Consider the following 6,000-nt stretch of genomic DNA (forward strand, 5'->3'; position numbering starts at 1 on the left):
TATATGTGTGGGCTTCACTTACACAATACCTGTGTGCCCTTATGCACTCCAGAGGCCAGTGTATGTAACAGTGGTATATGGCCCTGTGTTATTGAGTCTGGGGGGGGTATGCACTAGAAATAACCTAGGCTGATACAAAATATGGGGGTATCAGGGGTGAGCTGACTTAAGGTATCTGGATATACAGTACCATACAATTCACCTATATTTATATTACTTACATAAATTGGGTTAATGCAGGCTTCCTGCCTCCTGCCATACAGACTGTTCTGTTTGTCAGTGTGCTTGTGATGGTGTCAGTTATGCCTTGTTATGTAAGAGTTACATCCCATTTGGTCAACTGAAGTCTTTACCACCTAGTTATTTTTGTACAGAGTGTAGACAGAGGCTGTTTAACTATACACCTGTATTACTTACTGTTGATTGTCTGGTATCCTGTGGTCCAGTCTGTCTTTACTATTGTACAATTTGAAGGGCTTGGCCTGGACAGCAACAGTTGTGAACCTTTCCAGAATACTGAATTAGTATAACTGTTTCACAGTTGCATTACTCTGTTTATATGGATGTCAGTGTCTGAACAGCTATATGACATGGCATATAAAACTGTAATACTACACAGTAAAAGTTTTCCATTTCTGCAAACCTGTATGTGGTGTTGTATCCTATGACCTCTCTGTGGGTATATGTTATGTATATCTGGCATGGCTCAGTGGTAAATCACTTTGTCTATGGTATGCAGGGTCCTGGATTTGAGCCTAGCAGAGGCTGTTTATTTTTTTGCTGTGCAGAACATGGGCCATTGGATACAGAGTGATTAAGGCACTTTAAAGCAGTTGTAAGCAGGTTTGTGTGGAGGTAAGCACTGCTAACTTCTGGTTACAGTTTCATATACTCTGTTTGCTTCTTAATTGCTTAACCTGTATAGGCATTGCTTACCCCCATGCAAACAGGCTTAAGCCCGCTAACTGCTGCTTTAAAGTGCTTACTCCCACTTACCCCTGTGCTAATGTCTTTAAAAGAAAAGAAAAAGGGGTTGATAGGAAAGTGGTGAAAAAAGGGGCACAAAGAGGGAAAAACAGTAGGGAAAATAGCCAGGAATGTGTAGGAAGGGTGTAGGGAAGGTCCATAGCTACCCATGTCTTCTACAGCAACCGCCGTGCATATACACTGAATTTGGAGGTAGATTTGGACAGTCAAACCCCTGGGAAAGGGGTGAGTACAACAATAATAAGTTGTGATGCCAGTTAGACCAGATTACATGTGTCTAGTGGACATGTGTGCGAAATGGACAGCTATGTATGGGGCGAGATTTTTTTCTGGGAACAGATTGCCCTTTTTTTTCAGGTGAGAGTGGGATGTTGGGGAGGGGTAGTAGGTATATTTGGGGAGGTAGTTTGGGTAGGTTAACAGACAAGACAAACAAGATGAATACAGGGGTGGTATATGACACGTGAGGGGGGTAAACACCTTGATGGGGAGGGGTGTTTGGATATCGGAAGCCCACAAGCCCCCTAGTGGTAACAGTGGGACTGAGGTCCCCACCCATGGGCAGTCAACACTGCACCTTCACAGCCCCGAAGGTGGCTGTGCTGGGGCTGAGTCACAGAGCCAGGCTGACTCTCTAATCACGACATGCGGCCCTCGAGTTGGTGTGGAAGATCACCAAACTGCTGGTCAATCTCTCTTTCTACGCACCATGACTCCAACCTGGTGACAGGTGACAGGTGCTTGTCTGCACCCACTTCCAGGGGGGGTGAGCCCCATCCCAGAGGGGGGGTTCCCACCCAAAGGTGGTGTAGGACCAACAGACAGGGAGGTCTGGGGTTGGGCCCCAGACATGCTGGTGCCCGGTGCCACGGCCAGCTGAGGTGGGACAGGTGGGTCCACTGGGACTGGCCTTCCCAAGCATGCTATAGTGTTTAGATTTCATCATATGTGGGTTAGTAATAATCAACACATTCCAGGGTTAGGTATAACAGCATGCATAGATATTCCCATTAACACAGACACCAGATATGGAGCAGTTGCATAGCAAACAGAACACATGCATATATGGGACCACAGTGGTAATAAGTACAGCATGCAGGTACATTGAAGGAACCATGCCACCAATGTTGGAATAATTCAATATAGCACATGCATGGGAACCATAAACATATTTATCACACAACTGGACATTATCAGAGTCATTACATACCGTTTGGGGTGGGTATGTTGATTATTGTTGGAGATATGGTGAGGGGGAGAAAACGTTGTCATTTAACAACTAGTATATTCCTGTAGTCCACATTACGCTCCTAGTCAGTGCTGTTATCTGTACCTTGCAAGTCTTACTACACTACCCTATAGCCCTAATTTGGACAGTGATATGGCTGTCATCCTCATTACACATAAACGGGTTTTACCTGCAGTATACACCTCTTACCTGGTATACCTGTGGGGGAATGTTTAACCCTAACTGTTGCTACACATACTCCTGGATTCCAGGTTGATGTTTTGCACATAGCTATCCAACTCTTTCTGCACAGACTCTGGACATGTGTTGACCACATGCTGGTGTGCCGGGACATATCTAGAATATTTCTCTCTTCCACCTTTATTGACCTGACACACACATAGACATGCTTTCCTACACTGTTATAGTATGTAGTACAGCATGGGTGACATTGACCAGTGATACTTTATTTTTCAGTGAAACTGCCATGCTCACAGTTCCCTACAATACCAGCGTGAACAGTACCAGTACAGGTTATAATGGTTTGTATTTCTCAGCACACTGTTCGTATCCAATGTACCTGTAGGAGCAATGTTTGTTAGCACTACCTGACTGTTGCCACACAAAGTTCAGGATTACACATTAGTATTATGCACATACATCTCACTCTGTTACTGTACACATTCTGGTCACAGCTTGACAACATACTTGAAATATTATTCTCCTAACAGTTTCGGGGGTTGCTACAGTGACAGGTGTGTTCTCAGATGTTTGACAATGGCTTGTATTCCCTGTTTGCTGGCTACACATGTGGGATCACCCCACAGACTTAACAGGTGAACAGGGGGACAGGCAGCCTATATGGGCACATATACTGGACATTCTGGCCTCATCTGTACAGTTGTGGGGTATGAATCTGTATGCAGCCTTATTCCATTCCCAGGATTCAGACCATGGCTGTGTCTGCTACAACTAAAACACTGTCCATCACAGTTGTGTCTGCTACATATATACTGCTGTATACCTCCTATATGCTTTCTGTCTTATTAATCCCCTGTGCTTTTGCATTCTGACCTTGCATTACAACAATTATATACAGATTTCCTAGACAGTTATATGTTATAGGACAGTGTGGGTGACAGTGATGTGTAATGCCTCATTATTCAGAGCAACTGCATATCATTCTTGTATTTCTGGGCACAGTGTTGGTATCTGACAGACCTGTGGGAGGAATGTTTATTAGCACTACCTGAATGTTCCCACACACACTACCAGATTCCACATTACTATTATGCACATACATCTCAATCTGTTACTGTACACACTCTGACCACAGCTTGACAAGTTGGGGTGGAAATGGGACATATGTGGCTTCATAGTCACATAAGGTATTGGGGAGTTGCTAGTCTGCCAGCTTTCTTCTCATAGCTGTGTGTCAATCAGTTGTATTTCCTGTTTGCTGCCTATACATCTGGGATCATCCCACTGATTTCCCAGGGGGACAAGTTGATAGGCAACAGATATGGGCCACTTTAATAGACATTCTGGACATATTTGTACAGTTGTGGGGTATGATTCTATATGCAGACTACTACCACTGGCAGGATTCGAACTGTGGCTCTGTGTGCTAAAAAACAACAGTTTACATGTCAGTTGCATGTGCTAGTTGGTTTTTGTTTTCTGCATTTTCTCTGTTTAGTGTATGTGTGTCTTTCAGTTGTACTAAATGACCTCTGGAGATTACACCTGCCATATACAGGCATTCCTACACATTCAATTTATGGTGCATGGTGTGGGTAACAGTGCTTAATACTACAGTACTATTACATGATTGCATATCTACATTACTGTATGATACCAGGATATACACATGCAGTCCTGCAGTTAGACCTGTTTTGTCATACTATTACAGTTTTATTGACTTACAAACAATACGAGACCCTTCCTGCCATATTCTCTAGTGTATGCAGTACTTCCCTTGAACAATACAGGTTTTATGCAAGCAATTAATTTACTACTACTTTTATTTTTATTTCCTATGACAGTAAATGCATGAGTATTACTGACCTGCCTCGCATCACAACCTCGCCAGGTGAGTGATTTGAGCCTCCTGGTTCATGGCCTGCTCCATTACAGCTGTGAGGGACATAAGAGGAATATTTGGCCATACCTATCCATGATATACCTGAGTTGGCAATTATTACACACATACTGGGGTGATACTCACACATGGCTGAAACATCTCCTGATGGTCTAACCTCTTGGAGCCACTCCTCCAGGAGGTCCCCCTTTCAGGTCGACATAGTGGTGCCTGACCTTCTCACCAGTTTGGGGTATGCCAGTGGCACTGGTGAGGTCGTGGGTGAGACAGTCCCAGGCCTCCACCTTATATTGGGAGCCCTGGTACTGGCTCTGCAGCAGTCTCTGATCATGGTCTTTGACAAGGAGTCCTGCATTGACCTTGGACTCCTGGATGCACCAGCACTGCACACGAGAGTGCACACCTTCTCCCCTTACTCCATAGTGCCTGCAAGGGGAAGCTACAACCAGTTATGAGATGTAATAATCCCAACACTGTACCGTACTATTGCTGAAGATTTGGGACTGTTGAGAGCCTGGTAACCACTGTGGCGACTTCTATTCTTGATATTAGTTACCAGTTATGAGATGTATTCTCGCCTCTTGGGTTTAAGTAGGGCTGATTTCCAGCACTTTTCTGCGATTGGCCAGTTTTGAAAAGGCTAAGCTATGGGCAAATCTGCTTAACTAAGGTTGGCACTGTTTAAAGGGGTATAACACTGGGCACATTGAGTTAGCTGGCCTACACATTGCTTACACCTCCTAAGCTGGCCTGTGCAATGCTTAGCATTGCTTACATTAGACTGTGCATTATTTTTTCTTTGTGGCATTGATTTCTTATTCATTACATCTTATATATCTGCTTGGTATCCATAATTAATGTGTATATACACTCTGTGGGGGTCCTTTTGTTTTATTGGGGAATTCAACACTATATTACAATTACACCTCACTTCTGGGCTTACTGCTGTACTCCAGTTCACATATTTATGTTATCTAGTAGGTTATGGAACATATGACTGTATACTGATTCCTTTCACAGGTTCAGTTTGGTTTTACTATGGTGAGGAGTTGTTTGCTGATACCTCATTCTTCTGTACTTCTGTGATGGCTTGGTGGTTGACTACTGTGATTATGGTGTATAAGGTCCTGGGTGTGAGACCTGTATGGTTGTTTATTTTGTTGATGGGCAGAACAAGGGCCATTGGATACAGCATGACTAAGGAACTTTTGAGCAGTTGTAAGCAGGTTTGCGCGATGGTAAGCACTGCTAACCTGCCGTTACATCTTCTTACAGAGAGTTAGCTTACAATTGCTTAACCAGTGTAGACATTGCTTACCACCGTGCAAATGGGCTTAAGCCAACTTACTAGTACTTACATATGTTTACTACTGCTTATTTGCACTTAAACCTGTTTACTAGTGCCTTATTCATTATGACACTGACACCTCACATGTGCATTTACTGTAGTACTCCAGTTCATGAAAATATGTTATTTAGTGGGTTATGCAACATAAATATTAGTCATAATGTGCTTTGCCATGGAAAATGGAATGTGCTGCAGTGGGACTCAAACCAGGAATGCCTGCTTGTACGGCAAATGCTCTGCCCACTACACTATTGCTATGTTGCTTTTTTTGCATATATCTTCCTTATTATCCTCTTCAGTGATTTAAGCTGCATTAACCGTAGCTAAGCGATGGGC

The sequence above is a fragment of the Protopterus annectens genome, chromosome 14.part0, assembly GCF_019279795.1.
Source record: "Protopterus annectens isolate FY-2018-M chromosome 14.part0, PAN1.0, whole genome shotgun sequence".
In the NCBI taxonomy this organism is placed as follows: Eukaryota; Metazoa; Chordata; order Ceratodontiformes; family Protopteridae; genus Protopterus; species Protopterus annectens.